Genomic DNA, 26484 nt, shown 5'->3' with positions numbered 1-26484 from the left:
TTTTAAAACTAACCTAATCTAACCTGACATTTCAATTCGGTTGATAAAAGTTGGTTATTTAGAGATTTTCCACGCAAAACTTTCGCAGAAATCATCTAAATTTACGTCATTACTTTTAAAATTACCTATTTAAATAAAAAAAATATAATTAAAAAAAGTAGAAATAATAGAATTAAATTAAATAATTAAAAATGTTCATCTTTTGAGGTTATCCACGGATCAAGCCATTTTTTGATGTCTTCATATGAATGGAACTGCTGGTTAGACCATGTGCCATCGACCGGAACAGGTGATAATCGGAAGGTGCAATATCTGGAGAGTATGGCCGGTGGGGTAGGATTTCCCATTTCAGTGTTTCAAGGCAGGTTTTAACGGGTTTGGCAACATGAGGGCGAGCGTTGTCATGCTGTGGAATCAGTTTTTCATGCCTCTCCGCGTATTGCGGCCATTTCTCGCGCAGTGCTCAGCTCAATCGTATCAATTGAAGTCGATACCGATCGCCAGTGATAGTCTCGCTTGGATTTAACAATTCATAATAAATAACACCAACTTGGTCCCACCAAATACATAGCATAACCTTCACAGCGTGAATATTCGGTCGAGGCGACGACGTAGAAGCATGACCGGGCAATCCCCATGACTTTATTTTCTTTAGATTGCTGTAATGAATCCATATTTCATCACCCGTCACGATGCGACGAAGAAAACCCTTCCTTTTTTGTCGCTCGAGCAGTTATTCTCAGGCGAAAAAACGACGTTTAACATCCCCTGGTTTTAGCTCATAAGGAACCTAAGTCCCCTGTTTCTGAATCATTCCCAAAGCATGCAATCTCTTGGAAAAGGATTGGCGGGTAACTCCTAATACTGAAGCAAACTTTTCTTGCGTTTGGCACGGATCCTCATTGTGCAATGCCTCCAATTCAGCGCCTACGAAGTTGTTTGGCCTTCCTTCACGCGGACGGGCGTCAACCTTAAAAACACCGTGTTTGGAGCGACGGAGCCAATCTCGGCACGTACCTGTACCTGTTCAAGCGCGGCGGGCGTAAATTTTTATATCATTTTTTGTATTTTTTATTATTATAAAACGGCTTTTTGTGCACTGCGACCTAAAAAATAATTATTGTGCAGCCGTGTAGCCTGCTCAAACAGAGCCTACAAGAATCATTTTCTGTCACACCAATTTTTTCTTGTGAGAGTTGTATGTCTTTTCTGCTGAGGTTGAGGACTGCCTCTCCTTTTATACGTTCTGGATCAGTGAGATGTTACTGTTGTAGCATGCAAAAGGGGTGACAATCCTTGACCGGATATAAATTTGGGTCGTTCCTGTAACGTAGAGTGTTTTTGATTGCTGCATGCCCGTTTGGGTTCTCCAGTACTCGATTAAGCTTCGTTGTTCCCACTCACGCAGAAAGGCAGTTTTGATGCTTTTGTTTATTCCGAAGAAAGGTTCACGACCAATGAAGGGAGTGTTTGCAGCCTTTTTGGCTAAAGTGTCCACAATTTCGTTCCCTTCGTGCTTCTTCACATCAGAGCGAAAATTTCAAGGCCTTGCAACGTTTTGAGCATTTTCGTTCCGCGATAGAGAAAAAAGATATAGCGTAGAGGATAAGGAGAGAGAGAGAGCTATACCTTATATTATTTTAGATTCACCTTTGGCTCCTGAGTTTTTCCTTGTGGTTGCTAATTTCTAGTGAGAAATATCACTGCCTACTTCTTGGCGCTTGTTTGTTGGTGCAAACTTGTAGGAAATATTTTTTTGGTGACTACTTTTTGGCGTTATATTTCCTTGGTGCCTACTGTTTGGGGCATTTTTTTGGTCCCAATTTTCTTGGCGTTTTTCTTTGGTGCCTACTTTTGGCGCTTATTTCCGTTTCCTGGCTAGTGCTTGTGGGTACTATACATTCCGGCGTCGGATTTATTGGTATTGCTTTGCGGTAAGTTGTGCCGTTGCTGCGGTCCTAGAATCGCTGCGTTTGTGCGGGTGATAAACGCTCGAAGTAGTGCGCGTTGTTGCCACGGTTTGTGTCCAGCGTTTACCTACACCGGTCGACTCTTCCCCGTTTTTTGTAAATTTTGTCTATTTGTATTCCCGGCAAATGTTTTGAATTTATTTAGTATATATTCTTTCTCTCTCTCTCCCTCACTTGCATTCTCTCTCGGGTCTCTCCCTCTTTCTTTGTCTGTCTTGAAAGTTTCACTTCTGTTATGTGTACTACGCTACACGCACTTTTGTATTTTATTTATTATTATACTAGCAAACCCGGCCCCCTTCGCTGGGCACACCAAAATAGAATAGATATGGTTTAGAACAGAAAATATATGGTTTTCATATTATTTATTTCTTTATTCTTTATTCAAGCGTTTTGGCATAAACAATATTTTTTGTTTTTCTATTTGTTTTTGAGTAAATATAAAATATAAATTGAAAATCAGGAAAAAAGAAGATTGTTTTTAAATTTCAAATCAACGCATATGAATAAACAATCGTCTTTTTTCCTGATCATCCATGAATTTTTCGTTTCAATTTATATGTTTTATTAAGCATTGGAGCTTTTTTAACCATTATCCATTTATATTTTTCAAAAAAAAAAAACGAAAAAAATTGTTTTTTCCACATAATTTCATTCGGATTTCACATTAAATTCTCAAATTTCGTAAGAAATTATTCACTGTTCCAAAATCCACTCCAAAAAAATTCACAAACAATTTTTACATGTTGCACTTACGTTTTTTCCTTATGGCATCCAAATCAGAAAGAAATATTGACACATTGTAACTCACACTGTCAATTTGACAGTTCAGTTCCGCCCCAAGCGTTAAAAAAGTAAGCGACATTATGGCTGGCTCAAAAGAACGCTGTACCCGTTGCCACTTCTCCGAATTACAACCAAACTTTACGAAACCCATTTTCAATACTTACTTAACAATGTGCATAAGTTTGGTTTAATTCGGTGCAAAGACACGGCGGGTCCACGTTTTGGCTTATATTTCGAGACCCTAGTCATCAATAGGTAAGAAAATTACCCCGTATTAAAGCACTTATCAACAGCTTTCATTTGATATCCATATTGTACAAACACATTCTAGGGTCCACGTTTTGGTCTCTATCTCGAGGCCCTAGTCACGGAGCGGATGGAAATACTCTGAACTAAAGCATTCACCAACAGCTTCCGTTTGATACCCATATTGTACATACACATCCGAAGGTTACCCGGGTCCACGTTTTGACCTATATCTCGAGACCCTATCTACCAATAGATATCCAAACTATACGGAAACCATCTTCAATACCTCCTTAACAATGTGTGTAAGTTTGGTTTAATTCGGTGCAGAGACACGGCGGGTCCACGTTTTGGCATATAGTTCCAGACCCTAGTCATCAAGAGGTATGAAAATTACCCCGTATTAAAGCACTTATCAACAGCTTTCATTTGATACCCATATTGTACATACACAACCGAAGGTTACCCGGGTCCACGTTTTGACCTATATCTCGAGACCCCAGTCACGGAGCGGCATGAAAAATACTCTGTACTAAAGCATTCACCAACAGCTTCAATTTGATATCCATATTGTACAAACACATTCTAGGGTCCACGTTTTGGTCTCTATCTCGAGACCCTAGTCACGGAGCGGCATGAAAAATACTCTGAACTAAAGCATTCACCAACAGCTTCCATTTGATACCCATATTGTACATACACATCCGAAGGTTACCCGGGTCCACGTTTTGACCTATATCTCGAGCCCTATCCACCAATAGGTATCCAAACTATACGGAAACCATCTTCAATACCTTCTTAACAATGTATGTAAGTTTGGTTTAATTCGGTGCAGACACGGCCGGTTAGCGAACACACACAAAAAGTTGACTTTATTTTATATATAAGATTTTTTTCAGTTTGTGTCCGAAAAATCCAAATATCTTACGGAACCCTATTTTTTTCCAAAATAAGATGTTTTCCTCTTTATAATATTAGTATAGATTATATAATATATTATATTATTATATTTATTTTATTTTTTTTGCTTTTTAGCCCATTAAGTTTTTTATTTCACTCAATTTTCCAGAATAAAATTTCACTATTTGCGATATCTTATTACGCAATGTGCTTCTATGCACTTTTTTACTTACCATTTCCTATTTGATACACCGCATTGTTATTCTCACTTGCTTTTATTCCCAATTTTTTTAGAATGCCATTTACGCTTTTAAAATTTCATTGCCACCACCGGCTATTGTTTGTCTACGCTGGTGACAATATTACATTGGCAATTGTGATTTTTTTTGTTTTTTGCTATTTTAGCTCAATTTTTATCTTCATTTTTTACGCTATATTTTGCTGTTGCGCAAATTTCAGTCTTCTCATCTATTATTCATTTGATGTTTGCTTTTATCCGTTATTCATTGTTACGCAGCTGCATACTCAGCAGTGCAAATAGTGGAACATAAAGGAAAATTGTCTATTTTGTTATTTTGCAATACTTTCTCTTGTTTTTTAGATTTTTTTTTTTTTGATTGCATAGCTCATTGTTGTTGTGTTAGTGTTTAGCAGCTGGCTTAATTAACAGAACGGCAGAGAATAGCGCAGAGAACAGCTGCTCTTAGGGCGACAGCGGAGGATTACAGCACGAAACAATCAAATGTAGCGTTCCGGCTTAAGCTCCTGGGAAAAGCCCGGTAAATGCGTAAATTGATTGGAAAATTTGCAGAGGCACTTGAATTGCACAGCTGAATGCAATGTGGCGCTTATATTGATTTGTGCTGTAAAAAATTTTTTTTATAAAATATTCATAAAATTTTTTATTCAATTCTTTAATTTTCCACCTCTGTGTGCATGAAATGCAGCACATAAATATTTTGTGTACATAAATACATATTTTGCATATTAGCTTTTTGTTTGTGTATTCATTTTTTTTGTTGTTTTTTTTTCAATTTCATTCACCTTATCCTAATTGGCTCAGCAAACAATACTCGTACCGGCAAAGATTGCGCATTCAAGTGCACTCCAGCAGTAAACCTGTTTAAATTTTTTATACAAAAATCATTCAATTATGCATTCACCTTCTCATTGAGCCAATCAAATTTGCAAATTGTTGCGAAAAACATTTTGTTACACGCCTGAGTGTTTTCTATAAATATTTTTGCTTTAGAATCATTTTTTGCCTTTACAGAAATTTGTTTGTGCGTTCCTTCTTATATGCAAATATCCAAGTGAAAATTGCATGACTTTGAGAAATGCTGGCAAAAGAAATATTCTTATTTATCATGCAATATCTTCGGCATAGAAAATTGTTTACTTCAAACATTTGCATTTTGTCATAAATATTTTTACATAATTTTTCAAGCAAATATGTCTCGTGAAAGCTCAATGTAACATATAACGATTGGATTCGTTCATGGGTGCGAAGGTTTCGCGCAACAAGTTGATAAAAATCTTAGCTTTAAGGAGCATTGTAAATACCTTAAATTTAAACTTAATAATAGATTAAATCTCATTAAATACTTTGCTTCAAAATAGGTATAGTAATGTTACCCCAAATTCTCTAATAAATCTAACAAAATCATTAATAATATCTTGCACTGATTACGGTCTACCAATATATGGACAGTGTTCAAAAGGCACCCTCGCGAACATATCAGCAATCTACCATTCAGCCGTTCGTAAAAGTCTTCGAGCTCTTCCAACCTCCCCGACAAAAAGTATTTTAGCCGAAGCGGGACTCCCCGAAATGAGTGATAGAGTAAGGTATAATACACTTCGTTTAATTCCAAGGATATATTGTTCCAGTAACCCAATTATAAGCAATGACTTGAAAAATGTCATCAGAAGAACCACAAAATTGAAGCGTGAATCAGCTATATACAGAGCGGTGGAAGAAACCGCGAAATTCGACGTTTCCATAAAGCCCATGTTAACTTTTCAATCGAGATTCCCACCCTGGGAACTTCCTCCATCCATTTTCATCACCAGCCTACTGATGTATTCAAAACAAACCACCTCTAAACTTGTTTATCAAATGCTATTCTTTCAAATCAAGAACTATTGGGATGCCAAAGGCTGGAAATTTATTTACACTGACGGCTCTAAAGAAACCGCCTCAACTGCATTTGCTGTGGTATCTGATAAGGGAAGCATACTTAGGAGTGGTCTTCTATTCTCACACAACTCGATATTTTCTACCGAGGCGACTGCTATAAACTTCGCCATTGACTACGCCTCCTCAACTAAAGAAAAATATATAATCTGTACAGACAGTAAATCTGCCATCGCAGCTCTGTTGAGCGCAAACAGCAGAGAACCTTTAATTGACAATATTCGAAATAAATTGTCCCAGCAAAAGGCAAAAATAAAAGTTATCCCTGGACACAGCGGAATTCTTGGCAACGAAAACGCTGATAAAGCAGCGAAAAATGTCAGCAATATCCCTACATTCTGTTTCGAAACCTTCGTTAAATCCGACATTCTCAGGATAATCGATAGTATCTATCACTCAACCGTAAGGGAGAAATGCCAGTTACAAATCCATAAATCCAGAACGGCTAAAAGCAATTATTCCAACAGGAGCGACACTGCAGCAGACAAAACTCTTTACCCGACTCCGGCTAGGACACACAAATATTACTCACCAACACCTTCTAAAAGGAATGCCTGCCCCGATTTGCTCAGCATGTAACTGTCCACTGACCATTACTCATATAATAGACTACTGCACCAAGTATAACAGTGGCAGAAACAATATCTTTAACGGCAGGAAACCTTCCGATTTACTGAAAGAGATTTCTCTAGAAAATATGTTGAATATTTATAATTTTATATATCAAATTGGACTAGTTTATCTTTTATAATTTTGTTTATTAATTCCCTAATTTTTATTCTAATATATTTTTTTATAAATAAGTAAAAAATCTATTAGTATTATTTCAGGCCGATAGTCCTAGCTACTAGTGCCTTCGTAATGTAATATAGTTATTTTTAATTATATTTCTAATAAATAAATAAATAAATGAGCTCGTTGCTAAAAGCTTGCACGATAACCTATGGCAATCCGTGCGCAAGAGAGCGGCTGCTCTGGAACTTTCAAAAACTATTGTACACGAATATGGAGGATCTTAGACTTCACCCCTTCAAAATTCAAATCTTGCAGTCACTTAAGCCTAACGACTGCAATTTGCGTAAAAATTTGTGGGAGACAATTTTGGGGCGATTTCGTACGGTAAACTCTAACTATTATGGTGATGAAGCTCATTTTCATTTAAACGATAGAGTAGCGAACAAAAATTGCCATTAGTGGTCACCTAAAGGACAGAGGTCACTATTAAAATATAAACAGCCACTTCAGATTTTCAAAGTGACGGTTTGTTGTGCATTGTGAAACAGTGGAATAATTGTATGATATTTTTTGAAAATTGCCGAGTGCAATCAATTTCTGTGTCTTTTGTAGGTATCAGGTCAGTCCATAAGTTCGTGCGTTTTTTGAAGGTGGTTTTAAAATTAATAAAAAAGATGTTTAAAGTATTTATTAATCAATAATTATTTTCCTTCATTATTTACAATGTCTTCCCAACGTTTAGGCAAATGTTTAATTCCCTGCTCAAAAAATGTGTTGTCCTTGGAGCCAAAATACGCTTCGATATAAATTTTTAAAGCTACTTTTGAGGAGTAGTTCTTGTTACTCATATGGGATTGAAGTCACGGAAAATGTGATAATCTGAAGGTGCAATATCCGGAGAGTATGGTGGATGCGGCATTAGCTCCCATCCGCACTCGTTCAGCTTGTCTAATGTCTGCCTTGCGGTATGAGGTCTTGCGTTGTCGCGGTGAAACAAAACTTTTGCGTCTATTCACTAAAGACGGTCGATTTTTTTAAGTGCCTCCTTCAGGTTTGATAGCTGATGGGAATAATAATTAGCAATTATCGCCTGGTTTGGTTTCAGAAGTTCATAATAAACAATACCGACCATATCCCACCAAATAGACATAAGAATCTTCTTGGGGTGAAGGCCATGTCTCGGGGTCGGTTCTGGTGTTTCACCTTTATCTAACCATTGGCGTTTGCGAACAGGATTATTGCAAAGGACCCATTTTTCATCACCAGTAACAATACGGTTCAAGAAACTTTCATTTTCAAGCCGTTGCAGCAGCTGAGAACACACATTCACTCTCTGCTGAAGGTTGGCGACGGAAAGTCTATGCGGAACCCATTTTCCCAGATTTGAAACCTTTACCAACTGAACCAGGTGCCTGCGGGCTGTTCCATGTGATGAATTTAACCTCTGAGCTATCATATCGACGATATCGACAAATTTGGCTCAGCTTCCCCGAGTTCGAGCAAGGCGTCGTTGATTTCTCCCCTAAAACCTTCAAACTGATAAGCCGTTTCGGTGACATATTCTGGCCACTTAGGTCGCCCAAATTACACCTATGGACTTTTTTATGTGGGGTGCCTCAAAAGTAAAATCTGTGAAACCAACCCGGGGACTATCTCAGCACTAAAAGAAATAATCGTTCACGAGGTTATTGGTATCCGGACATCACTTCTACAGTGAGTGACATGGAACTCGAAGGCCAAATTACAAGAGTGTATCCTACGTGACGGTCAATATTTAGAGGGAATATTAAAAAAAAAATCCGCACTTGTATTCTTTGTCATAGTTATTGAAGTAAACTTTTATCATTAGTAATTCTTTTCTAATTTATAAGTGGTTTGTAATTCCTTACTCTGTCAACGGACATCCTGTAGAGGGTGCTCTGTTCTCAAAAGGAGTCGGTAGCGTTTCGGTTTTTAAAATAATCGATACTGAGTAGCGAAAAGTACTTAGTACTAAACCATTTTTAAGAGAATCGATACTGAGTAGCGAAAAGTAGTCAGCACTAAACCATTTCCAATGAGATTTTATAAAGGCTAATTTGAATGATAGAAAGAGTAAATTGGATTTTAGAAAGCGTCAAAGGTATTTTAGAAGGCGTCAATTGGATTTTAGAATAGTCGGTTAATTTTAGAAAGCGTCAAGGGGATTTTCGAAGGCGTCCTTTAGGCTTTGGAATAGTCAGTTGAATTTCAGAAAGCGTAAGTTGGCTTTTAGAACAGTCAGCTGGATTTTAGAAAGCGTTTATTGGGTTTTAGAAGGCTTAAATTGGGCTTTAGAATAGTCAATTAAATTTTAGAAAGCGTAAATTTGATTTTAGTTAGCTGCATTTTGGGAAACGTTCAGGGAACTTTAGAGGACTTTACAATAGTCATTTGAATTTACAAAGCGTTAAAAGGGTTTTAAAAGGCTTCAATTGGATTTGATAATAGTCAGTTGGTGTTAAGAAAACGTAAATTGGATTTTAGAATAGTCGATTCATTTTAGAAAGCGTCAAGGTGATTTTCGAAGGCTTTCGTTAGGCTTTGGAATAGTCAGTTGAGTTTCAGAAAGCGTAAATTGGATTCTATAATAGTCAGTGGGATCTTGGGAAACGTCAAGGGGATTTTAAAAGGCGTCAGTTGGATTTTACAACAGTCGATCGAATTTACAAAGCGTTAAAAGGATTTTAAAACGCGTCAATTATATTTTATAAGTCAGTTGAATTTCAGAAAGCGTAAATAGGATTTTAGAATAGCCAGCTGGATTTTAGAAAGCGTAAGTTGGAGTTAGAAAGCATCAAAGGAATTTATTTGCGTATGTGCTCTATAAGTTTGACAAACTGATCATTGCTTGGCATTATAAATTTCAAAAGTTTACGAGTATAGGACAATTCTGCTGAAAAATTTACTACTTAGGAGCGAATTTAATGACTTCTTGAATGCTTCTTTATCGCTGAGTTAGTTGAGCTGCCATATAGAAAATTATACAAATTAATCATCCAATTTTTTTTTAACAACTCTTTTTACTCAATAAAAAACAATATTTGGAAATCTTTATTTTGATCTTTTTGTTTGATATCAAATTAATTAAAAATTAATTAATGAAAATGGTACGTTTATTCAGCAGATGATCCTCTGCAAGCGTTGGCAAACCATTTTTAATATGGTGAATCGGAATTATTTTTTAAAAACCCTTGGGTGAGAAGCAGTTTTACACATTCGTAAATGCCTAAGTGCTAATGAGGTTAAGAGGATTGAGGCTAGTTGGCCATTCTGGCGACTGTAGAGGTGGCAGTTTTTAGTGCTTCAGCAAATGAGTAGCCGAAATGATACTTTATGATGCTTTAAATACACTTCGATTGTCTCACATTTGTTTGGATGACAATAGAATTTATTCTTCAAATAGTGGAGACCCTCTAACAAAAACAGATTAACAAACAGATAATGACATCCTTTTCAAAATATGATTGATTTGACTCCCAAAAAAAATAAAAACTTAAGAAAAAAAAAATTCAAAAATTAAATTTGATAAAAACTCGAACTTGAAAGAGCCTTTCCGGTCTTGTACTAAACAAAGGCGTGAATTCCATATGTGCAAACACATTCGCATACACATTTAAATGTAGGATTTGCTGTAAACACCAAAGCTCTCAGAAATCACTTCTTTGTGAATCACAGTAGGCAATTAAATTTCGCCATATTTTGTGTTGAAAATTTCTTATTTCGACATATATTTTCTAGTGATCGATGTTGATGGAAAATAACTTCTGTTTTAAAAGTTCCAGGAATTTGCAGTATTTAAATTATTATTATTATTATTAGGCTACTGCGCACTGCGACCCCAAAAGAGATCTGTTGTGAAAAGCTGAGGTAACCTATATTTGAAGGCTTTTTGAAAATTTTAGAACTTTCTGGCGTTTATTGTTCCATAATACCACCAAGAGGGTGTAGCCGTTTTCCACCCAGTGCAGGACATTTACAAAGGGTGTTTCCTGAATTTTCAGTGTCCATTTCACAGTATCAACAGATGAAGGTCTCAGAGAGATCAATTTTGTTTAAGGGGTATCTTAGGCTACAGTGGCCTGTAAAGTAACCAGTTAGAAGTCTTAACTCTACTCTGCTGAGTGAAAACAGCTTATCAGAAGTTCCTCTGTTCGGCGTTAGGAATTGTTTCGCTTGTCGCTAACCGATGGAATTTGGTCAGTGTTCAACGATTTTCTTCTCCTCCCACCTTCTGAGAAGTTCGTTGATGTGGACCTGTGTTAGTCCATAGAAATACTCGGGACAAATTTTCCAGTAAATCACACGCATTCTAATGGTTTTTATAATCTTCGAAAAACTTTTCATGGGCTAATCAACAACTAAGGTGAAGAGTTGCCTCAAAATGAATATGTGAAAACTGACAACAGAAAAAAACGAATTATTTTGACAAGAACTGCTTTCGAATTACGAGTCATGAATAAAATAAAAAAATTTTCTTGAATCTAATGTCGGTTATAATTTAGCAGCAGTGCACTACTTTACTTTTCATAAATTTCTATGTAATATCATTGCTTTTCAAAGCGTGCCGCCTCAAAGTATGCTAGCTTATTTGATCCTGTGACAAACGGTCAAGAATCAAGCGTCTTGCTCCAACTCTCATATTGCTCAAATTATTTGTAATTCTATTCCTGTGAAAGTATTGCCCCTAAAAGTATGCACTATATAATATAAAGAAAAGTATCTCTACTTGTGCTTCCCAAGCATATCGCTTGTGAGTTAAGACGGTTCAAAAACCGTCTTCGATTTGCCACTTCTCTGCTCGCTATGTTTGGGCTCTGCTCGCTTGCCGAAAAAATTTACATGTGAAAGTTAACGAGCAAGCTACGCCATCAGCGTAAAAATGGTATAACTGACAATATTCAATCCTTCGAACTCTCTTTTCTGATATTAAGCAAGCCTCATTACTAATACTCAATAAGTGCTGCCAAGCAAATGCCATTTTTGGCGGTTTTTTCCAGGGCTGCTACCACTCTTTTCTAATATTAGGCAAGTTTCATTACAAATCTCAATTTGTGGCAAATGCTATTTTTGCCAGCTCTTCTTCAGTGCTGCCAACGTATGTTTGATTTATGCCATTTCCTTCATCTATTGATTCATTCGCTTACGCACGAACGTTTGATCACCGCTAAATTCGTGGTACTTTCTTATACAAATTCTTCGCTTGGGGAGCAGCGGAGTTCGCTAGCGAGCAGAGAAGCGGTGAATCGAAAGCGGCGGACATTTCAAGAATGATAGAATACAATATCGCTTAGATTGAAATGAAATTTTGGGAGTAATCTTACGCGGACATAACTTTGCATGGGCTGTGAGAGAGAACGGGGGTAAAAAATGTAAAAATAGCCCACATTTGTATACGAATATGGAAGGTTAGGTTAGGTCAATTTAAAAGAAAAACACAAATTATAGGAAACAGGATAAAAAAGAAGTGGTTTGTAAAAAATATTATAATAATAAGTCAACGAAACTTTACAATTACGTCAATTCAAGCGCTGATGCTGTCAAATTCACTGAGCGCCGAGCAGCAATAACGCCTACTGCCTTTTGCTCTCATTCTTCTTCGGATACTTTTTAAACAGAGCAAGCACAGAGGAGCATTGTGCTGCCGCTCAACTTTCTCTGCACTACTTGCGAGGCGAGGCCAAGACTCCTTTGTGGCGCGTGCCATTGTGCGCCCAGCCTCGCCGCTACATTACTTTTTCCTACTCTACACTCTAATACGACGAGTACATAACGGAATTGATCGAGCGCTCTCTTCGTTAGCCATTGTGCGCGTATAAACGATGATATTCGTAGCTGAAAATAAAACATTCCCTTAGCCGATTTATTTTTAGGATCAAATATTCTTCATAGCAGCAGACGAAGCGACGATGAAAACTTCTGCTCGACCAAGTCGAATATGTAAGTGTTTAGACGGCGCGAGCACATCGTGGCTGAAAGATACTCGCGGCAAGTCGGTAAAGCGGAAAATCGGAAAATCGGGAAAAATACTAAATGTACAGTATTTTTTTTTGTTAATCATCTTTTCATTTAAGTGTGCTTAATTAACTTGGAGGCAGCTACAAACAAGGAAGATATATAAAGTATTTTTGAAATTTTCGAATTTTCGCAGTACGTGTAACGCCGCCTACTTTGTTGTTGGCGAAAAGTGCAATTACAACTCGCAATTTTAAAAAAGTTGACCATCTCATAGCCATAGCTTGGCAAACAAATGGCAAATAGAAAATAGAAAAACGTGCACGACTTTTACTATATTAGAAAATAATTTTCCAATCGAATGGAATTTTGGGTACTCCTGGCTATAGGGAAATTATCGAATTATCGGCAAAAAGTGCCTTACAAGCAAAGTGTGTATCTATAATACCATAAAATTCGTGGCGAACAGTGTATGGTGCAATATATATGTATATATACATACGTGCATACATACATACATACACACATACATATGTATGCATGTACGTGTAGTATAGCTTTTTGTTTCGTGTTGTTGGTTTTGATTATATCTTTTGGATTGAATTTAAATTTGTGATTTCGGCACGAGTCCACCATACGGATCGACTGACTGCCTGCCTGCATGTGGGGATGGCTCAACAGCTTTACGCTTTCCGCTTTACGCTCTCGTTCCTGGTTGCGCTCGCTCGCCTCTTACCGCCTCGCCTCGCCTCCTCTACTCGTGTGAATGTGTGAATATCACCAGATCGCTGTACATGTACGAGTACATACATAAATGATTTTCAAATGAAAATTCTTCTTGCGTGTTAGCTAAAAGTTATTTTTAAAAAACATAGTACATACGAGTATATATTTTCAAAATAATGCGCGACTACCAGCAAATTTGTGACCGCATGTGTATTATGCACAGAGAGCGCGCGCGTGTGTGTGTGTGAGTGTGTGCGTTTCAGTGGCGTACGAAATTTTCGTAACGTCTTGTTAAATTTTATACTATCTGAAATATAGAGAATATGGCAATTAAAGTGTATTGAAGTAGAAAGTATCGAAAACGAGTCCAACCCAAACCAAACCAAACCAATTCAAATCGATTCGTTGAAAGAAGCTAACAAGCTGAAGAAGAAGAAGAAGAAGCAAGAAAAAGCCAAAAAAAAAAACGAGTAAAAAGTGCAATACAATTCAAAATCGATTCGTCTTTGTGTAAAGTGCCTGATGAGCAGTTGTTGATTTTTTTCAAGATTAATCGTTTTAAGTATACCTGCAAAACGGAGCAGTATGAAAACTGCTTTCTGCTGTAAACGTCTCGATTCCTGGACAATTTTTTAGTGGAAAACGCGTCGCTGCTATCAAATTGGATTTATTCGTAAAACTCAACGCCTACGAATATCAAACGGTAAATACATTTATGTACGAAATTTCCTATCCATTCTTATGCTATGAATCATTGATTATAATTTTGGCTGCGCTGCATGAATTCCGAATCACCTCTATCATCATCGTTACCTGCCGCTGCTGCGCGCACGAGTGCGTCCGTGAGCGCTGTGCGCCTTTCGCGTCATCGTGTGTGTGCCGAACACGTCAACTGGCAGCGGTGGTGTTCTGATAACATTTTTGTAACAATTCATTTGGGGTTAACAAAAATCACTTTCAAAGTCACGATTTCATGCCGTATTTCGTTGTATGATGTCATTATTATTATTTTTTTGTTTTTCGAGTCATTAAGTGCCACTCGTTGAGTTTAACCGACAATTTTTGATAAAATTTCAAAGTGTATAAGTTCTTCGGAAAGCTCATGAAATGTTTATATACGCTCATAAATTGTAGATTATTTTTCATCAACTGGATGGATGACTGATAGTTGCATTCTGAGGATATTTTATTTTAGTAATTCACCTCGAAAGTACTTTGAATGTCAAGAAATACTGATTTAGCGGCACATAACTCAATGACTGGATGGTTGGCATTCAGCTGGAATAAAATTGTTTAAGTTTAAATAAACAAATTCGCAAGTGCAGATGCTTCGCTAACCACAAAGATCTTGAAGCCACGGGATTTGTTTTTTTTTTGCGGTGAGGTTGGGTTAAAAATGAATTCGCACCATATAGCAACCGTCGTTACTACGTGTGTGATGATTCCACTGAAAATATCCCTCCTCTTCTCTTGGATTTTTCCCTCCACCTCGGGACTGCTTCCGCATTGCTTCGAGGTAGAGGGCCAAGACGGCGTCCTAGGAAGGACACTTACTTACTCACCCTGCGTCCAGGGTTGCCTGTTTTGAGAAACCTATGCCCAATGCTCTTCAGCATAATTTTCCATTTCGCGCTCCTTTTTTCCACAAGATTTGCGCCGGCATTCCATTTTTCTTCGTCTATCATCATTTTCTCGATAATTTCTTCACAATAAATACACCAATAGCTCGTTGCAGACCTGTTCTCTCTACGTTCCACCTCTCGCATTTAAAGCAGGTGTGCTCCGCATCATCATACTCAGTATCTCCATATATGCAGTTTCGTTGATCTCGCTGTCCATCTGATTAGTCTCGCTGTCCATCTACCATACCGTTCAGAGTTCCATCTTGCCTGCCAAAGTGTGAGCATTTAAATTCTAATATCAGAGAAGCGTGGTACTGGGATTCCTGTGTTTTTTGTCTCCGATCTTCGTTTGCGCTCTTGTGCTAGAATATCTATAGGGATGGTTCCGCTGATAACTAACACCGCTGCTTCAGATACTGTTTTGTATGACGAAGCCACTCTGAGAGCGCAGGTGCCTTGCACAGATTGCAGAGTTTTCCGCCGGCATTGCACCCTTAGCGAATCTGCCCATATTTCGCATCCGTATAAGAGAATCGAGTTCGTCGTGTCCATTAAAAGTTTTCGCTTGTTCTGCGTTGGACTTCCAAGGTTTGCCATGAGCTTACTTAACATGCCTCTTACTTTGGCAGCTCTTGTGGCAGCATGATTTATGTGCGCCCAATGAGTTAGCCTTGTGCCTAATTGCACTCCTAGGTACTTGACCACTCTTTTTGTCGATAAAGTGGCATCGAGTACTTGCATGTCTACTTCTAATCGAATACGTCTGTTCATTAGAAGGATAAGCTCTGTTTTCTCTGTGGCCAGCTTTAATCCATGGTCTTCTAGCCATGTCTGAACTCCGGTCATCACCTGATTTAACTTTCTTTTAGCTTCGTCAGTGTTTCGGGCGATTATTACAGCTGCAATGTCATCTGCGTATCCCACTAAATTAACATCGTCGGGCATCTCTATTCAAAGGATTTCATCGTAGCTTATATTCCAGAGTTCAGATCCGAGTATTCATCCTTGGGCCGCACCTGCTGTTATTTGTTTAGTCTTACACCCTTCTCGCGCTTCGTATAAAAGCACGCGATTGCTTAGATAGCTACGAATAATCTTCAATGGATTATTCGGGATCTTGAATTTTATCTTTGAAGCTTCAATTACGTCGTTCCAACTTAAACTGTTGAAAGCATTTCAAATATTGAGAGGGGCTATTAATACTAAGCGTTTGGAGTATCGATTACCTACCTGGGCATGTTCTACACTAGCTATTACATCTTGGATGGCTCCTAAGGTAGATCTGCCACTTCTAAAACCATGCTGCCTGTCAGAGAGGCCGCCACTGTACTTTACGGCTTCGCTAAGCCTATGCTTTATCAGTTTCTCAAAGACTTTTCCTGCGCTATCCAGCATACATAACGGTCTAAAAGCGGACGCTAATGTTGGGTCTCCCTTTCCCTTACTGATTAGTACTAGTTTTTGTATTTTTTCCATATTTCTGGAAAAATTCCTTCTTTTAGGCATGCGTTGTACATGTTTAGCAGCAAAGGAGGGCGTTCGATTGCCAATAGTTTCAATATTTCTGCAACTATGCTATCGGGTCCTGGCGCTTTATTGCATTTCTTTGCTTTTGCAGCATCCACAAGTTCTTCTTTTGTGAATGGGACAGGTTCCGTTGCTTCATGCTCGAGTTCTTCCCTCTCAGCACAGTGTGTTGGGAAGAGTGTGTCGACTATTTTGCTTACCTTTTCGGTTTCCATATCAGCAGCAGGGGATTTGGCTCCTAGCTTTTTCATAACGATTTTGTAGCTCCCAATGGGTTATTGTTAGATCGTTTCGTAGCTCTTCCCATTTGTTTGTTTTTTTTGCTTTAGCTTATAGCTTTCCTCAATTCTTTTCTGCTCTTTTTGTATTCTTCGGATTCCGTTATCGCCGGGTCTAATCTTTTGGCTCCAGTATACTTTCTATGCTTATGCAGCATTTCTTTCTTTGTTCTTATCTATTTTAGGCATAGATCCATTGCAACCTATCGTAATGCATTGCATTGTTGTCTTGACTAGTGTTTTTGCTGTACTATTCGTACAAATCGTCGTTTTATTTTCGTCAATAGTTGCAAGGAGCGTCGCTGGGTTTAGCTTGTTAATTTTCCATTTGCGTGTACTTTTATTTCGATTTTCACGCACTCTTTGGTTTTCCATTTCAATGCAAAACGTGATGTATTGATGGTCACTCCCATTGTAATCTTCCAGGACTCTCCAGTCTTTAGTAAAGGTGACTATGCTTTCCGATGCTAGGGTTATGTCGGGTGTTGTGCCTTCGCAACCTGGCTTTCGGTACGTAGTCGTTCCTGTGTTGAGTACCACTAAACCTAGTCTGGCTGCCATGCCCAGCACTCGTCTACCTCTTGAGTTCGTTGTCGCCGAGCCCCATTCGGTTGCTTTTGAGTTCAAGTCTCCTGCTACTATTAATCGTCCCTCTAAACTAAGGGCTTTGTCTTCAATACTTTCCAGTTTTCGGTTGAATTCATCTGTATTGTCGTTCGATGAAAGATAACAGCTTATCATTGTGAATTGGCTGTTTCGAACGTAGACGAAACTATCGCCTGATCCTTTTGCGGTTATTACCGACTCGTCTTCGATCCAAGCTTTCTCGGATTGAGCGTATTGTTCGCTTATCACGACTGCTTGAACTCCTTTTTCTAAGACCATCTGCTCCATTAGCAGGTCTACATTTTTACTCCTGTGCATACTTGCTTGAAGTATAATCATATCTTATCTTGTCTTGGCATGTTCTTTTGTCAACGGGCATTTGCTCGAGCCTGGCATATGCTTTGTCTTTTCCAGTCCTTATTAGGTGGTTGACATCCAGACAGTTGTTCGAGGCTCTCGAACAGTGGTTTGCCCAGGGTTGGCATTCTCTCCTTCCTTAAAGCAGGTCATTCACAGAGGAAGTGGAAGATTGTTTCCTTTTTCTACGGTTGTTTACAACTGTGACACTATGTGTTGTCCCATAGCAGCCCATTTTGGCTGCTTGTTCTCCGATAGACCAAAAGCCAGTTATGACTGCCGATAGTGACCAGGCGTCCCGTCGTTTCATGTTTAACAATATTGACGATTGTTTGAGGTTGTATGTGCGCCATAACGTTCTGCTAATTTTGCATTTCGTTCGGTCTCTCCATCTACAATCTGCGATACGGAGGTATTTTAGGGGAATTGCACTCTTGACTGCATCGAATGGTGTGAATACCGATTCTGCCAGAGCGTTATTCATGACAAATCCCCTTCTTGCCAGTTCGTGCGCTTTTTCATTACCTTCGATGCTCCAATGTCCCGTGACCCAGATTAAGGTAACTTTATGGTTTTCGCTCAAGGTGGTAGGGGTAGTCCTGCTTTGTTCCACCAGTTTAGAGGTTGTTGTCGCCGAATCCAGTGCCTGGATTACAGCCTGGCTATCCGAGATAATAGCGATATTGCCCTAAAAAGAGGTAATCGCAGATCCCCAGAACCTACAAGCTTCCCCAATTGCCAGTACTTCCGCCTGGAAGGCACTGCTGGTATTAGGGAGACGTACAGATTTTTCAATTCTCAGTCTATGAGAATATATACCAGCTCCAACACCACATTCCATTTTAGTGCCGAACTTGTTTAGTGAGAATCCCTTATTCCATTTCTCCTTAGATTGAAAGAGAGTCGGAAAATTCCTATTGAATGTTACCGTCGAGGCGATGTAGTCAGTCCTCACCGAGGTTAACTGAGTTTGTCGCAATAATAGACTGGCCACTTTCCAGCAACCCGCTTCATATAATCTAAATGCACTCATGGTTGCCGTCTTCTTTATATGTAGGTCTCTTGGAATTACGTGTGTCAGTACATTGAGAGCCTCCCTAGGACATGATCTGATTGCACCGTCCATAATTGCACAGGCTGATCTTTGTATTCTGCCGAGTTATTTGGAATTGTACTCTCTCCCTAGAGCTTTCGACCAAACTACCGAACCATGCGATAAAATAGGTCCTATAACCGCCTTATACAGCCATAATGTATGCTTAGGTTGAAGACCCCATCTTCTTCCAAGCATACGTTTACAGGCATTTAAAGCAATTTCAGCTTTACTTACCCGTTCTTCGACGTTTAATTTCCAACTAAGTTTGGAGTTCAAAATTACCGCTAAGTACTTTGCACTAGGTGAAAGTGAGCGAGGTTTGCCCGTTAATATTTGGTAGGGTGAAGATTGAATTTTAGTCTGTTAACTTCCCGCAGCGTTTCTGCAATTTTTGTGATACCCTGCAAATAATATGATTTTTCGAAGTTTTCGAAATAGGCTTTATACTCCATTCGACTTCAGCATATTACCATCGTGCCATTTCTTTATATTTGGAAACAAGAAAGAGGAGAAATGAAAAACGAAAACCTAATAGAATTTCTGATATGACCTCAAAAAAAAAAACGTTCAGGTGCCGGTACTGGATGTTTACAATGGATGGAAAAAAGTACCTACAATTATTTTTAGGATGTTTCGTTTAAAGGTACTTCCTGTTAAGCACAATTCATAAACAAACGCTAGACCTGCACTGGTGAACACTTTTAGCAAAGCTAAGATACTGCAATACTTGTAAGTTCTGGTGTCAAAGAGATTCAAGAAATGTTTATGGTAACGGTTTTCCTCCCCTTTGAGTTGGAATGGATTGCGCTATCAAGAGATGATTAACGATTTTTTATGGCCGGAATTGGGTGATATTGATCAATGGACAACGTTTATTTTCAACAAGATGGCGTCACGTACCACATAAGCAACGAAACCATTGATCTTTTACGGGAAAAGTTTCCGGACCGTGTTATCTCTCGAAGAGGTAATCACAATTGGCCACCGAGATTTTGTGATTTAACACCTGGTGACTTTTTTCTTTGTCACCACGTGAAAGAGAAGGTTTACGTCAGCAGCTCAGGGCCGATTCAAGACCTCAAAGATGGAATTCGTGAGGCTTTCGAGGACATAGGGCAGCCACTTTGCAATTCGGTTGTGGAAAATTTCATAAGAAGGGCCTGATGTCATTTTCCACTATTAACGGTATAATGAATTAAACATCGATCATTTATATTAAAAAAAAAAACATTTTTCTTTGAATATCAAAATAACACCTCTTATCAACAATTTGAGCATTTTTCGTAATCGCATCTAGGGCAGATTTGATTTTTTATTTCACCTATGGACTCTGCAGACCAACTGTGATTTGCCTGTTCGAGGACGTTTTTGTTTTGAATCAAGAAAAGGTTTCATATCGGACCAGTAGTTTCTTTTTCTTGGCAAATCATCTGCTACGTAGTTACCTACTGTTAGTAGGGAGTTTTTACAGGTCAGTCCATTTAGATTTAAAATTCTTATGTTCTCAATTTTCGAAAAGGTTTTGCAGCCAAGTGATTTTATAGCTGCTTGATTATTAGGGTAAATAGTCACTACTAACGATAATGTTTTGGCTAAAGACTGTGTCAATAATTTTTGAATGTATTTGTTGTTTTAGAGAAAGATAAAAAATTTAAAAAATTGGATTTTTTTTTTTTTGATAATTTCACGCAAAAAAATATTTACGATGTATTTTGCTCACAAAAAAGTTTTTTGCTTGTGTATAAAATATAGCGAATTGTTTCTTATTTGCCAGATTTGGGTGTATAAAAACAGTATTGGAGCTGAAAAGTTGAAATGACCCACAAAAAAAAAACAAAAAAAAAAAATCGTGCTAAATTTTAGAGCTGAAGTTTTACTACGCCGGAAAATTGCAAATTGCAAAAATGCAATGAAAATTGTCTTAAAATTGTCCCACAGTTTAGTTGATCAGCCTACAGCTGAAAACTTAGAGCACTCTTAGGGTGAGCACTCTTGAAAATACGCATATCCAACGTTCTTTGGTCTATTTTTGAGCCATATGCAGCTTGTACAGATAGAGTAAATACCTAGAAGTGTATCTTCTTTCCACTGGTTAGACGCATGAAAATAAGGGCCTGATCACTTGAACGTCCCGGAACATTTATCTAGCAATCTGAAATCTTTTATCCTCCCATCTTTTTGATGCGTTAAATCTTACAGCTTACCTGGAGCTTCCCAAAAATATTTTCAGGGAGCAAGAAAAGTCAGATTTTGAAGGCAGATATTTGTATGAGGAGCGTTTTCATGGCAGAAATACACTCGGAGGTTTGCCATTGCCTGTCGAGGTGTGACCGCTATTAGAAAAATGTTTTTCTTAATTTTGATGTTTCACCGAGATTCGAACCGACGTTCTCTCTGTGAATTGTGAATGGTAGTCACGCACCAACCCATTCGGCTACGGCGGCGTCTATGTGTTAGCCCCATGTCTTTTCAGCCCATGTGTTATAAATTCAATTTCGTAAAATTGCACTGAGTTTTGTACTTAAATGTTTTAAATATCGGAAAGTGACGTTTGTTTTAAAATTTTTTCGTCGCCATTATTAAGAATGGCGTTGAAAATATCCACTCTGAAATGATCCCAACTCGTCACGCGAATTTCTGAATCTCATTAGTCACCAGCTTAAGAGCTCCAAAGCTTTGCTTTCTTAGATTTTGAATTTCCTTATGTATATGCAAATTTGCTGTTGTTTTGCCTTTGAGGAAAATCAAATGGAAAATAACCTAAAGAGTTTTCGGCAGACAGGCTTCTCTCATAAATGTGCATGATTTTTCGTATTGCGGCAAAAAACAGAAAACAATAACTTTTAAATTCCGCATTATTGTTTCAAAGTTCTCTGTATTACATATACACTTGCATATAATTGTGTGCCTATGGACATATGTACGTATTTATATTAAATTTAGTATTTTAAACGTTAAATTACTAGTCGAGCAAATAATTCATAGTCCAATTAGTTGAGTTTGTGCTCTTCTTGTCCTAAAGAATTTTCAAGTACCCGACGTGCCGCTTTGTCATTTTGATTTCTCGTCCAAATATTGTTCATATGTATGCACATATTTATGTCCGTGTATGCATATTTTTTACATTTATTGTTCAAAAGTATTCTCTCACTTACACATTGCCGCGCGAGATGTGCAACAATCGGTGTAACGACCTCGGTTAGCGCGCCCGTCGCCCATCAACACCTCATCGGGAAAAATAATTTTGATATTTTGAAAAAATATTGGCGGCAGGAAACAGTCTTTTGTGTTGTAAGGAATTTATTGTATTCCTACAAACGTAAATATGTATGTGCATTAGGGTGACGGTCACATTTCCCTATAATTGAAAATTTTATTGGCTCACCCAAACATGCGATGTGTGTGGCATGAAAATAAAATTCATGCAGTTTATGTGTTTTAAAATGGTTTTTAGAAGTCTTTGAAAAATTATAATCGATTTTGGTTATGACATTTTTTAGGTCCTTAAGCATCATTCATCACATAAATATTAGTAAATTTTTGTTTGGAAATAAATATTATATATTTGCGGGGTGAGGTCGGAAATTTTGCGGGTTGAAGAGGAATCTGTTTGAAATTAAATATGATTTTGAATTTCTTCTTCTTAATTTCTTCTTCTTCCTTATCATGCGTCTTCGGTTTTCGAAACTCCAAGCATAAAACACCAAAAGCTAGAAAAAGTTTTTTCTAATACCGGTCGCTCTCCGGTGAGTAATGGCAAACCTCCGAGTGTATTTCTGCCATGAAAAAGCTTCTCATAGAAAAGGTTCTGCCAATCGGAGGTGGCATAAAACTGTAGGTTTCCGATTTGTGGAAAAACATTAAGACACATGCCACAAATAGTGGTGTGGGGAGCTCGGTTCACCAAGCAACAAAGGTTGTAAGCGCCAATTACATATAAATACAGGCTTGCCACTATTCGACGGACCCATCTGGCAACCCTGTATCTTTTGACAGAGACGTCAGGATCGCTTAATGACATACCGCGTTGGAAGCGTCAGTCCAAGCAGATTCTTACCATGGAACAGTACACGCCACGCGAGCGCTCCCAAATTGTTGAAATTTACATTCAACAAAAGAAGTCAATTGTGAAAACTCAACGTGCGTATAAAAATTTAGACAATGTCAAAAGTGCGCATTCTAAGAACACCATTAAACGTTTGTACGAAAGGTTTTCGACTGCTGATGCTCTTTCTAATCCAAAGAGCCCAAATCAAAACCGACCAAGGCGTCGCCAAGGACATCCCAAAATCGCCGTTCTCAGCAGTTGGGCATTGCTCGGACCACTTTACAACGAATTATCCGCATTGATTTGCATTTATTCCCGTATAAGTTTCAATTGACGCAACGATTGTGGCCTGCGGACAAGCCTCGTTGATTGGAATGGGTCCAAAGAGTCATCTAAATCCGTCGGGTCCGTCGAATATGGGCAACCCTGTATACAAAATCAGCGAGATATTAACCCTGGAGCTACCAATGAGGATGAAAAATGTCCAGACCTGCGGCTGTGCTGACGACCTTCCTATCGTTGAGAGAAACCAAGGCGCACTCGATGACTGTACGCTAGAGCTAAAACTAAAGCAAAGGTAGTCGGCCTTGAAGTTAATGTCGATAAGACAAAATATCTCGTTAGGCCTTTAAGCGCCACACGATATGGCAACCTGGACGTGGGTCTATATAGTTTTCACAAAGTGGAGAGTTTTAAATACCTGGGTGAAAACCTTAGCAAAGCTGCAGTCTCCCTAATCGGCGTGAATGGTAATTTACAAGATGCTAAAAGAACTGAAAAAACTTCTTAAAAATAAATTCCTATCGAGGCTACAAACCTGCAGGACGCTAATCAGATCAGTAGCAACAGATGTGCAACAGGGTGCTGATATCTAAGATAAAGAACTACCTTTTCCGCTTTGAGCATAAAATCCTAGGAAGGATATTTGGACCAGTGACGGAAGCTGATGGATCTTACAGAATCAGATAAAATAATGAGATCGAACAGCTGATATCAGGTCACAACACGGTGCGTTTTGTTAAAGCTCAACGGCTGAGATGGATTGGCCATCTCTCAGGATGGACGACAGCAGAATTACGAAGAAGACCTTCAACTCTCTTATTATTGGTGGCAATAAAAAGCGTTGAAGACCGCCAAGAAGATGGGCAGACGATGTTGCAGCAGATCTGCGCCTTATAAATGCTAGGAGAAGCGAGGCAATGAACCGAGTCGTATGTAGCGCGATTGTGAGAGAAGCACTGGGTCACCTCGAGCTGGAGTTGCTATGATGATGATGATATATATATCATCCAACATAAAGCAGCTAATTTTGTTTTTGGATAACCTTTTTACTAAATAGAAAAAATGATTTTGTGTAACGGATATCTTTATTTTAACCTTAAAGCGCTTCATTGCTTGACTGTTTGTACACTGCAGCTGTTTAGTTCTCAAGTATCACTAGGCCCTGAACGCTTTCTAGGTGTCAATTCTGCATCGATTCAGCTAAGGATTGACGACTTCATGAGGTCTACGCATAGAAATCGTTGGTCTGAGTTAGGTTCCTCAAAAGTAGCCAAGTGCTTTGTGAAAGAACCAAACAGGAAATTAGCGAAGTGTCTCCTAAAACTTAGTGGGACAGACTTGAGAGTACTGGTGGGCGTAATCACAGCGCACAACGCCTATGGTCAGCATTTGGTTTCTATGGGAATCACTGCCGACCCAATATGCCTCTCCTGCCGTGAGAATGAAAACACTTCAGAGCATTTTCTTTGTAATTGTTCGGCGTTTTCTAGAATCAGTCTTAGGCTGTTGGGTTAAGATGTTCTATGTATAGATAAAGTTCTTCTTTTTCTGGACCTCTAAGATTCATCAATAAATCCGAAAGATTCGCGGAAGAGTGACTTCAAACCAAATTTTCCAGTCTTGCCATGTATATATCTATCCTGTCTTGCTATTCTTTCCACTGTAATCTATTCGGGTGTAGAAGAAATCTCATCTGATATAATATAAGTATCAAATGTGATTGACATACGATGGCATTTGCTAAAATTATAAATCTTCCGATAGGGTGATTAATTTTGCGCCAACTTGTACACATTTTCTGTTTTTACTAGTTTCTGGTGTAGTGCATTGAATTTTGAACTTTGTTGCACGAAGAAACTTTTAGTAGAATTTTAACCATTACACCCATCAATTTTGATTAGTTTTTGCCCTTTTCCAAAAAAGAGACAAAAAACCCATCCATTGAGGAGTTAGAGGGTTAAAATGTTCCACAAAAATGATCCGCGTTATTTTTTACATAGAATTGCCGAACAAACCTTATGTCTAAAATGTAAGCATCTCACAGTTTCTTAGGCCGATTTACCACAAGAATGTGCAAAACGTGGGAACTGTGATCTCCACTGAAAAAATTGTGACGTAAACTTTCAAATCACCGATATGGTATGTTTTTTATTTTTGCTCCGCTCCACTATAATCGGATGTCCGATCAAGTGATTTCTTATAGTATATCGATCAATAAAATGTTTACTGTAAGAAGAAAATATTTGCTGAATCTCAAAACGGTGCATTCTTCTTCTTTTTCAGACGTTTGTTGCACCTTAAATGTCTTTTTAACTTTTTTTCGTCTCAACGAATGCTTCGAATCAGACTCATACATATAGAAGAACCCAAATTTTTGTTACAGTGTCAGTTCGTTTAAGGTACTATTTTCTGCTCTCGCTGCTCGCATTGATAAATTCGGCTGAACACTTAACGCTCTGGGTCTTCTGAAGTAGAACGAGCATTCTCGGCATCCACCTAGCGCTGTCCATAGATATGCCAGTTTGATTGTAGAAGATGTTCAGAATGGTCGTAAATATTTTGGGTAACCATTTATTTCTTTTTTTCTTTTTTTTCGCACTTGCATCCTCCAGAGCAAGTTTTTCGACGTCGCCTCTATCAATCATCTTAAGCGCTGATTGTTGTCTATAGATTATTTGGTTTGCTTGCATCTGTGAGTTGTTGTTTTGCGTGAATAAGAGTCCCCGTTAATAGTTGACGTGCTTAGTAGTCAACTTGATCTTGCCACGAACTCAATTTTCTCTAAACAGAGTTGATGTTTGCCATCCGACTGATTTCTGTATCCATCGATATCTCAGAGGATAATGAAGCAATTTGACTGAAACTTAGCAATTATAAGTTTATAAGGACTCCAAGTCATCATAAATTCCTAGAGTTGCAGTGTGGAACATATGGCCATAACGAACTTCTTCTATTCGGGCTTATGCGCCAATCTCTTAACTTCATTGCAGCTAAGCTGCATGGCACGGGTTTCTGACTCCAGCAGTCGTCTCCAGGTATTCGCTAGTCTTCCACGTTTGCGGCTTCCTTGGGGGGTTCCAGTCAATGGCGGCTCTTGTTAAGTCACCATTTCCTCTGCGTAGAACATGGCCTATC

General features: G+C 38.4%; 1 protein-coding gene across 14 annotated transcripts in view; it reads left to right on the top strand.

Moving 5' to 3' along the window:
• Positions 1 to 26484, top strand: part of LOC128855676 (mucin-2) — a 261729-nt gene that overhangs the window by 105886 nt on the left and 129359 nt on the right. Inside the window, exons 1-2 of one of the 14 annotated variants that reach the window (XM_054090776.1) lie at positions 12787 to 12887; positions 13852 to 14236. The exons of 9 other annotated variants lie outside the window; for them this stretch is intronic. The gene's annotated coding sequence lies outside the window, so the exon portion shown is untranslated. Of the gene's footprint in view, positions 1 to 12786; positions 13239 to 13355; positions 13610 to 13851; positions 14237 to 26484 lie in introns of those variants that run through there. 4 more of the 14 variants (XM_054090778.1, XM_054090777.1, XM_054090775.1 and 1 more) reach the window with 4 other exon arrangements.

Source organism: Anastrepha ludens, chromosome 2, assembly GCF_028408465.1.
Source record: "Anastrepha ludens isolate Willacy chromosome 2, idAnaLude1.1, whole genome shotgun sequence".
NCBI lineage: Eukaryota > Metazoa > Arthropoda > Insecta > Diptera > Tephritidae > Anastrepha > Anastrepha ludens.
This window is presented reverse-complemented; position numbering and strand designations above follow the sequence as displayed.